General features: G+C 31.2%; 1 long non-coding RNA gene across 1 annotated transcript; it reads left to right on the top strand.

Moving 5' to 3' along the window:
- The first annotated feature begins 962 nt into the window (after positions 1-962).
- Positions 963-6669, top strand: LOC114077876. The gene is made up of 3 exons (XR_003579216.1): positions 963-1399; positions 4379-4585; positions 6078-6669. It is a non-coding gene; the product is annotated as an uncharacterized LOC114077876 (long non-coding RNA).
- Positions 6670-11421: the final 4752 nt, after the last annotated feature.

Here is an 11421-nt window from a genome sequence, read left to right as displayed (position 1 = left end):
TGTGTGTTCCTTAATTTCTCAGCCTACCAAATTGTGAAGTGAAACAGGGAAATTGACAGTGCTATTGGAAATAAGGATAGGAATATTTACAATCCGAGAGATATATTTGTTTGAATGTTGTCATATAACTATTATTTTTAGTTGTATCGAGGTGAAACTGTTCGTAGTCTTTGTGGAGTTGCAAACTGTTCTATTTTTCATGGGGCCAAGTCTCCAGAATTCAAGGTAACTTATGTTTCTTGGGAGTCTCCAGAAATTTCCTGCACTCTCATGTTACCCTATCATAAATATGAACTCTTGCACCTTAGGATGACTTATCTTAAGTTAGAAAATGCTTTCTATGAAGGCACTATTCAACTTTTCCCAATCAAACGGTCCTGCATAAAAAGCCCTTTCCATAACCACCACAACCACATTCTCCACCACCACCACCACCACCACCGTTATAATAATAATACTACTACAAATAATAAGTAATAGTCTTATGGTCATCATGTTTTTTCAGAATTTCTAATAAGGCCACCTTTAAAACATTTTATTATTGTTACCTTATTTTATATTTTGTATTTATTCAAGTAGTTATAAGTCAAAATTTAGTATCTTAATTTATGCTAAACAACTAGTGAAAAGTTATTATTAGTATTTTATTTTCTACATAATTATATAATGCCCTATTTATTAAGTTAGAAGCTCAAAAGAATTAATTTAAATAAGAAAAAGACTATAAACCAGTATATCCTATGTCTTGCATCCAATTAAATTTCTTAACCCATCAGCATCTCATGTTTTAGATTCCAAATTAGCCAAAATAAATAACTCATCCCAAAGACCCGAACCATTAACCCATATAATTTCTCAATTATCTCATACACCTCCAATTCTCTAAGCCCTATTGTTAATGCCTACAGCCGCAACATCATCTCTTTCCTTTCCTATTTGATAAAAATTGAAAGCTTCCTTTTACCATGGCAAGATATTGTCATGTCATTTTAGTGGAAGATTATCTTTTTTGTCATATCCTTTCATCAGTGTCATAAGAGATCAAAATACTTTTGAAATTTAAGAAAAATGATCAACTTTTCGAAGATTTTATTTTTATTTCAAGCAGTTCTTTTAACTTCCTTTTTCAGATCAAAGATTATCAAATCCAAAAATGAATAATTAAGAACCCTAGTTCTCTACTCCTTTAAGCATTTGGGATCCATTTTTCAGCCGCCTTCTTCAAGCGAAAGCTTGATTAAAACTTCTAATTTCTTTTAGCATTGTTCTTCTCTGTTGGCACTTACCACAAGAAGTACTTTGCATTTTAATTCACTCGAGCTAAACTCTTTTTCATTTGAAAAAAAAAAAAGATATCGACTGGAGGATCCAAGAAGCCCTCATTCAGTGCCCATAAAAGGTTATTTTCGCCTCTTTTTTCTATGTTTCGTCTCTATGATAAAAACACTATGCGTACTTTATGAAATTAATATATGAAAAATAATTTTTAATTATATTTGTCCTCTAAGAAATTTACTTGTCGGGAGTGATTATTGCATAGTTTATCAATATGAAAGTAATGTTAAAAAAAATCTCTTTGTTGATTTTTGGAGATCTAAATCAAATTTCTGCATTGTTTGGGACAATATGAATTATTGAGTGGTTGTGTTTTAGTTCGTATAAATCAGTTTATGCTTTTGTAATTGTATTTATTCCTATGTAGAAAATGTGTTTAAATGATATAGTGTTTTTTTTTAAGTTTGAAAATTATAGATCATGTGTTCTTCCCTATAAAATTTAATGCCACAACTCAATATAAATCTAACTTCCCTCGATATTTCTACACTAAAAGAAATTTGAAGTATTTAGCTTCTTTCCTGTTTCGTTAGCACATAAATGTGATGTTTTTCTTACTTGACCATTATATTTTCTTTAAATACTGATGAAGTAATTACAAGTTATTTCCTATCCTATTTTAACTATCCTAAGTTAAATTGATAATTGTTTTTAACAGATCATAAGGGATGTTTAACACCTTCCCAATACAAAACTTAATGGCGTAACATGGAAAATTTGATTTTATCGTAAGGTTTCAAGATATAAAACTACTTTGCCTTTTTATCAACATAAAACAAATGCACCACAAACTTTTTGCACTACCAATAAAAAATTTGTTGTTTCCTTAAAAAAATATATGACCATGGTAAAAATGTACAAATATATAGAAACATCATTCAACTACTAATGCAAATAATCTAATTTAGACAAGTTTTGTTCAGAACATTCACTCATCTTTCCCCACAAGAAGTTTCACAGTCAGTGACATTATATTTGCATTCACAAATAATCACATCGTCTTCTTTAAGGTTTATATGTCTACAGGGTATTAGAACATTCATATTTAAATTGACTAACTTTGCCAAGTTTAGTAAAAATGAGAAATATTTGAACTCCAAATCAAGACATTATTTAGGCAAAAGTTTCTTCTCTCTTCTTTTTGGTAATTTAGTGGAACTCAAGTAAAGATACCGGAAGCTTCAATCTTGGACTACAAAAATATATAAACCACATAAATGAATAGATAAAGAAAGACATAATATTTCCTTATGAATGAAACTGAAACATATCTCTCCATCATTTTAAGAAACTATTTTTCTTGTTCTCCCTCTAATAGAACAAATAAAAGGATGAACATAAGCATAAGAAAAAACCGTTATTTTCAACTAACAGAAAATTCTTCCTTTTATGCTTTTACAAGATAATTATAAAATTGAGTTCACATATCTTCTTTTTACCCAAACTAACTTTTTGGACCATGACTATAATAAATATTCTATCCATTTAGCATTAAAAATTGTCATCGAAAGAAGAATAATTATTAAGTCTAAGAAACAAGTGAAAATAAATAAACTTAAGTTTAAGGATTATCATAAGAATGAATGCAGTTAACTAAGAAGCAAGTGTGAAAATAAGCTTGTTGAATGCCTTGAATCGGACCCGTTACATTATATGAGTTTTTAAGTAGATTTTCTATTTGGGTTTCAATCATAAGCTAATTTGGAGCACTGTAAAGCCTTGGATTTTAATTCCCAGCTTGTGGAGGACGTAGTTGGTAATATCTTCATACTTTTTATAATGTGTGGTTAAAATCCCCATTCTTCGGGGTGTGATTATGTGTTTTAATTAGATTATGGGTATTATTAATAATTTGATTGATATTCTTGAGTGGGTTTGATTGGTATTTGAGTTTTAATTCATGAATTTCAAGAATAGATACAGTTCTAGTCTTGTATTGTTTGGTTGCTTGCGAAATAGTTTTAAGAATTTGAATTATCAATTAATGTTTGTAGTGATTGGGTAGTTGTGGGTTCAAAGTAGAGAGTGAATGCCAATTTTATCATACCAATCTAGCTTGAGAGAGTAGATTAATTGAGGTTTTTGGGTTGTTTATAATCGTTTTGCTTGTCAAGATCAGGAGAGCTCGCTTGAGCCGCGATAGTTGATTGACATATGTCTATTACATCTAAAGCCTAGCCTATCCGCTAAGAATCAACAATTTTCAATAATAACTAATCACCCGTATAGTTAAATTGACATTTAATTTATCCCGCTCTACTTAATTATTCTGTGCTTTATAGTTGTTGATTGACACACCTTTCTCCCCCATTTGATACTTGTGTAAACCCCTACAAATTAGTTTACTTGTTCCGCCAAATCCTATTCCTAAAATCCTTTAGAACACGACTTTTACTTCATAATTGAATTCTTTACCTTATCACTCCCTATGGTATCGACCCTAACTCTTCGTTTTGTTTATACTAGTTTGTAATCGCCTACACATAGTATTGGATGAAGTGTAGTTGACTGTTATCACTCTTATATTGGTTTGATTAAAGAAGTAAAGTTCGTAGTAGATCTTTTATCAGCAAAAAATGTCTTCAATATCTTTTGGTAATTTTTGTGAAGTAATCATGTAAGACAACCTTATGCACATTCTAATAGGCATTCAACGAAACTATATATTTGTCCTTGAGCTCTGCAAAATCATATTAATGTATAGTAGTGGTCTACATATGCATTTCTAACCATCTATATTTTCGATGACTTATGATGCTCATGCTAAGTTGTTGATTGTAGAGATGGTTATCAATGCACCAATAGATTACTACTATAATTTAATATAACGTGTGTAGAGCTCAAAGACATGTACATAACTTCATTAAATACTGGTTATTATATTTACTTACAAGGGTTGTTTACAAGAATAATTAATTAGCCATGGTAATTATTGGAATATAAGTTGTTGAGGTGACGCAAACTAAATCAGATACCTATCATGTTGTGTCTGTTAAATGATGTCTATTGATATTACTAATACTGTGTGTTTCTTAATTTCCAGCCTACCAAATTGTGAAGTGAAACAGGGAAATTGACAGTGCTATCGGAAACAACGAAAGGAATATTTACAAATCGAGATATATATCTGTTTGAATTGAGCTGTCATATAACTATAATAAATTTTAGTTGTATCAAGGTGGAACTATTCGTTTCTTTTGGAGCTGCAAACTGTTCTATTTTTTATCGTGCCAAGTCTTAAGGATTCAAGGTAACTTGTGTTTCTTGTGAACTTTTATACCAAGAATGCATTATCTCTCGCGTCATAGTCATTGTAACACAAAAAAAAAATTAATCATTCCTCCATCCACCTAATAGAGACCCCTCTTAATGGTTTTGAATGTTATTGTTCTCTTGCAATTCTCACTGTCACTTATGATCAATACTGATGACTTGAATACTGCTCTCGATTGAACAACATGTTTTATGGATCTGATGAGCCAAATTGAGTTGCATAGGTCATATGTGAACTCCTAGCATCTCTTTTTGACTAGTTCACTGTTGAGTTGATCTCTTTTGATTTTTGTTGCACGCAAGCTTAAAATTGTATAGTCTTATTTGGTGATTGTGTTGCATTCCGTGTGTGGCGAGATTTCATTAAATCATGTGTTCAATAATACATATACCTTGCCTTGTTAGATCACTTGACTAATGTAAGAAAATTATAGGGATGATCTTAGGAAATATTTGTGAAGAGTGAACCAAAATTGATATCACACCTCTTTGTGACCACCTTGTGAGAGTGTGAACCTATATTGACACCATTTGAGCCTATCCGTCTTCTTAAGATGAAACATGAATAATAGTGACCTCCTTGTCCCATCACCTATGACATTCCTAAAGCATAGTTTTTTTTTTTTGGAATAGTAAACTTAAGTCAAAATCCTAAGTTAATGGTTTGGTGAAAAATGAAGCAGTACACAAGTGTGAAAAATTTGCTATAAAAAGTGAAAGAAGAAACAGACTGAAAAAGAAAACAATTGTGGAAATAATTTTAGTGAAATGGACAAAAGAAATGAGGTGTCCAATGAATCATGCTTAAAATATCATAGGGTATAATTTGGAGATTAAAAAAAAGTGAACGAAAAGGAGAAGAAGAGAAGTGCAGGCCATGTTTCATGAAGGTAGAAGTCATTGAACTATAATGAATAATATGATTAACTTCTTGAAAGACCTTTGTCATCTTGAGTAACTTAAATTAAATTTCGATAGGAAAATTAGGGCAAGCCTATGGGTAGATTCATGCATGTGTTTATCTTTGGCTGCGTATGAGTTGCTTTTGATTCCAAATATTCTACAAAAATGATGAATTATGTGTGAGAATGGATTCATTCTTTGTGTGAGGGCATTCAAATGCTTTTGTGGGGCTTGACCTTGCATTTGAAGCAAGACGTGTGAGCTTAAATTTGAATTGATAATGGTTAGTCACTGTTTGAAAACTATAGTGCACAATTGATAATTACATGAGTAGTTTGAACCTCTTCTGTGCATTCGTGTTGAGTATTGAATAACACTATTTGTAGACATCCTTATTGAACTGACTGATCATGTGGTTTACTTGAGGAAAATCAAAAGATTAAGTTGGAGGTGTTGATGAGTCTGGAATTTTTACTCATTTAGGTATTGATATTCATAGTAGTAGTATCCTGAATGCCTATCTTATGCTCTAAACGAATGCTTATGCGTTTATTTCAGCTTAAAAGACAAAATTGCAAGGCAAGGACATTAACGGGCAAAACAGAGTAGAAAAACAAGTACATTGAGGATCGTGGGGCCAATTGGCGATTCGCCTAGTGTCCCTTAAGATCTCCTAATGTTACATCATGCCATTTATTGGAAAAGAAAAACTAGGCAAGGGAACGGACCCTTCAGCACATGCCAATTGGATTGGCGAAGGAGTCTCAGCCCGCCTAGTTTCACAGAACAATCATTGTAGATGATGGCAACTCTGAAAGGACAACTCGCATATCACCGACCAGGTATGAAATCTTGAACTTGATAGCATAATATAAGATCATGAATAGGGTTATGACTCAAGCTAAATACGCCATGTAGAGGATTGTTTTGCTGTCGCCGGCCTGTTCGGCAACACTCTACTTATACCGCCGAATGACCCCGAAGGAAAAAATCTAGAAACATATAACTTATATTCAAAAAGAGATATCTGGATTCCAGCATTATTTTTTTGATGGAAAGACTATTTTTATGAGTTTTCAAGTAGATTTTCTACTTGGGTTTCGATCGTAAACTAATTTGGAGCATTGTAAAGCCTTGGATTTTATCGCCCAACTTATGGAGGACGTAGTTTATAATTATATTCATACTTTTTTTTTCTATATTCTACTAAAAGCCCCATCTTAGGGGTTGTATTATGTGAATATGTGTCTAATTAGCTTATGGGTATTAGTAAATGATTTAATTGGTATTTTGAAGTTGGTTTGATTGGTATTTCAGTTCTAGTTCATGAATTGTAAGAATACATGTAGTTCTAGTCTTGTATTGATTGGTTGCTTGAGAAATACGTTCAATAATTAAGATTATCAATTAATGATTATAGTGATTGATTGGGTTGTTGTGGGTTCAGCTTGAGAGAGTGAAGGTAAATTTTATCATACCAATCTAGCTCGAGAGAGTATACTAATTGAGGTTTTTGGAATGTTTATAATGGTTTTGCTTGTCAAGGTCCGGGAGAATTCGTTTGAGTCGCGAAAGTTGATTGAGAGATGGCTATTCCATCTAAAGCTTAACCTACTGATAAGAATCATCGATTTTCAATAATAAGTAATCACCCATATAGTTAAATTGGCATTTGATTGGTCACATCCTGCTCTACTTGATTATGCCCCTATTTCTATAGTTGTTGATTGACACACCTTTCTCCCCCATTTGATACTTGTGTTAACCCTTACGATTTACTTTACTTGTTCCAATAAATACTATTCCTACTATCGTTTAGAACACGACTTTTACTTTGTAATTGAACTCTTTGCCTTATCACTCCCTATGGTATCGGCCCTAACTTTTTGTTGTCTTAACACTAGATTGTGATCACCTACTCATAGTATCGGATTAAGTGTAGTTGAGTGTTATCACTGTTGTTATTCGTTGGTGTTATAGAAGCAAAGTTAGTATATATCCTTGATCAGCAGAAAATCTCTTCCATATTTTTTTAACATTTGGTAATTTTTGTGAAGTCATAATGGTAGACAGCCTTATGCACATTCAAATAAGAATTCAATTAAATTAATTAGGTATGGTAATTGTTGGATATCAGTTGTTGAGGTGACGAAACTGAATAAGATACCTATTGTGTTTTGTCCGTTAACTCATGTCTATTGATATCACTAATACTGTGTGTTCCTTATCTTCCCCGCCTACCAAATTGTTTAGTGAAACGAGGAAATGACAATGTTATCGGAAACAAGGATAAGAATATTTACAAAGCGAGAGATATATCTGTTTGAATGGAGCTGTCATATAACTATTATTTTTAGTTGCATCGAGGTGGAACTGTTCGTATTCTTTGTGGATCTGCAAACTGTTCTATTTCTCGTGGTGCCAAGTCTCCGAAATTCAATGTAACTTATGTTTGTTGTGAGTCTCCAGAATATTCCTTCACTCTCATGTTACCCTATCATAAATATGAACTCTTGCACCTTAGCATGTCCCATCTTAAATTGGAAAATCCTTTCTATAAAGGCATTATTAAACTTTTCCCAACCAAACGGTCCTGCATAAAAATCCCTTTCCACCACCACCACCACCACATCCACCATAACAACAACAACAACAACCACCACCACCATCATAATAATAATAATAATAATAATAATAATAATAATAATAATAATAATAATAATAATTAATAGTGTTACGGTCATCATGTTTTTTAATATAAGGAAAATATTTTTGAATTATATTTGTGATCTAAGTTACTTATTTGTCGGGAGTGATTATTGCATAATTTAGCAATAACGTAAGTAATGTCAAAAAAAATCTCTTTGTTGATTTTTGGAGATCTAAATCAAATTTCCGCATTGTTTGGGACGGTATGAATCAATGCACGGTTGTGTTTTAGTTCGTATAAATCAGTTTATGCTCCAAGTTGATGATTATTTGCAATTGTATCTATTCATATGTAGAAAATGTGTTTAAATGATATATTGTTTTTTTGTTAAGTTTGAAAATTATAAATCATGTGTTCTCCCCTATAAAATTTAATGCCACAACTCAATATAAATCTAGCTTCCCTTGATATTTCTACACTCAAAATTTTTGAAGTACTTAGCGTCTTTCCTATTTCATTAGCACATATATGTGATGTTTTTCTTACTTGACCATTATATTTTCTTTAAATACGGATGAAGTAATTACAAGTTATTTCCAATCCTATTTTGACTATCCTAAGTTAGATTGATAACTGTTTTAACGTATCTTAAAGGATGTTTAACACCTTACCAATAGAAAACTTAATGGCTTGACATGGAAATTTTGATTTTGTCGTAAGGTCTCGAGACATAAAACTACTTTGCGTTTTTATCAACATAAAACAAATGCACCACAAACTTTGTGTACTACCAACAAAAAATTTGTTGTTAGCTTAGAAAAAATATATGACCATGGTAAAAATGTACAAATATATAGAAACATCATTCACCTACTAATCCAAATCATCTAATTTACACAAGTGTTGGTCAGTACATTCACACATCTTTCCCCACAAGAAGTTTCACGGTCAGTGACATTATATTTGCATTCACAAATAATGAAATCCTCTTCTTTAAGGTTTATATGTCTACACGATTTTAGAGCATTCAAATTCAAATTGACTAACTTTGCCAAGATTAGTAAAAATGAGAAATATTTCAACTTCAAATCAAGACATTATTTAGGCAAAACTTTCTTCTCTCTTCTTTTTTGTAATTTATTGGAACTAAAGTAAAGAGACTGGAAGCTTCAATCTTGAATATCAAAACTATTTAAACCACTTGAATGAATAGATAAAGAAGTACGATAAAATATTTCCTTATGAATGAAAACTGAAACATATCTCTCCATCATTTTAAGAAACAATTTTTCTTGTTCTCCCTCTTATAGAACAATCTAGTCCTGCAAACGTGCTTTGCACATGAGTCCTACAAAAATATTATATATTATAGGAGTTATATTAAAATTACATTAAATAAGAATGAATTTTTAATAAAAAACTATTAAAATCACATTTTGAATAATTCTTAAAATGATTTAATGAAAAAATATGAATGAATTAAATGAACAATCAACCTATATTGTTTATTATAAAAAATTTAGATATTTTGATAATCTTTCAAATTTGGAGAATAAAATTTAATGTGATAGATAATTTACCTTTTTATTTTATTAGGTCAAAACATACATTATATTAGTTTGTTACTTTTCTAAGAAAGATACACACACAAGACACCTTCTCAATTTGTACCAAAGTTTGAATTACCATATGTACTTGTAAGAAGTACATATGTTGTCTCCATATTACATTCAAATGACATAGTGTGTTTATTCTTATTTGTAGCATGACAAAAAATTCCAATTGTTTGTTCATGGTTATTTTTCATACTTTTTATCATATTTTGTTGTGCGGAATTCGAGATAATACGAGAAAATATAAACGCGAAAAACAAGACAACAGATTTACGTGGTTTACCAATAAATTGGCTACGTCCACGGGGAAGAGAGGGAGCAGTTTTATTATGGAGAGGCAAAAAACAGAATACAGAATAGGGTTTGCCATAGCGTCTATATATAGAGTGCTAAGCTACGCCCTAACAGGCTTGGGCCCAACATACAGAATTGACAGATAATTAAGGGCCCAATACAAGGCATTCAACATATTTTAATTTTTTTTAATCCTTTTTTCTCTTACTTTATTTTTCATATTTGACTTTTAAGTACTCCTTCATATTAAATTAAATTACACAATTTGTTAGAATATGTCTTCTTCAAAGATTTTCTCGATTTCTTCTGTTGTATGTTATTGACAAAGAAGCATTAGTTATCCTTTTTACCTCGAAAGCTAGGAGATTGAAGAAAAATAAATTTCAATAAGTCATTGTTTCAAACTAAAGTTATCAAAGAGGCTCTACTTTGTAAAAAACAAATGCATTAAGTTATTAAAATCTAATTAAAAATACAATAATGGTATGCATGTCAAATTTATTAAAAAGTAATCATGCAAAAAAATGCAAAATTGTTGGAGAGACATGTTGCATAACTCATTTGTATTGACTCAATTTCTACTACAAGTTCTATTCAATAGTCTGCAAAAGAATCACCTCTGATTTGTACATGAGAAAAAGATTACATCATAACTTCATAAAACAAAATTTTAGCAGTGTATTTTCATATGAGAAACCAAACATTTAGATATCAATTTAAGAATATAATTTGAATGATAGAACAAAAAGAAAAATCTAAATGTAAAGAAAGACTTGTAAAAACATAGTATGACAAGAGTTTTATGCTCTCTAAACCAAATTAAAATGTACAATATTGTCACTAGAAGACAAAGTGTAAGAGAATTATTTATAGTGGTTTCTTGAAGAGTTCAAAAGTCGTTCAACTTTAATGGTGATTTCTTGTAAAATTAAAAAGTTATTCAACTTTAATGGTGATTTCTTGAAGAGTTAAAAAGTCTTTAAATTTTAAGAGTTTCACGTGTCACGACCCAAAACCGAGCCGCGACTGGCACCCACACTTACCCTCCTATGTGAGCGAACCAACCAATCTAAACCCTAACATTTCAATATAATATCAACAGAAAGTAATGCGGAAGACTTAAACTCATTAATTAAAAACCAATTCAATAACTTCTAAAATTCAACATCTATTATTCCCCAAAATCTGGAAGTCATCACCACAAGAACATCTATGATCAAATTACTAAACTAGGGGTATTCTAAGAAGCTAAAATAAACAAAAGCTAGTCCATGCCGGAAATTCAAGGAATCAAGACATGAGGAAGAAGATCCAGTCCAAGCTAGAAGCATTAGCTCACCCTAAAATCCGGTG

This window comes from Solanum pennellii, chromosome 7 (genome assembly GCF_001406875.1).
Source record: "Solanum pennellii chromosome 7, SPENNV200".
Lineage (NCBI taxonomy): Eukaryota > Viridiplantae > Streptophyta > Magnoliopsida > Solanales > Solanaceae > Solanum > Solanum pennellii.
This window is presented reverse-complemented; position numbering and strand designations above follow the sequence as displayed.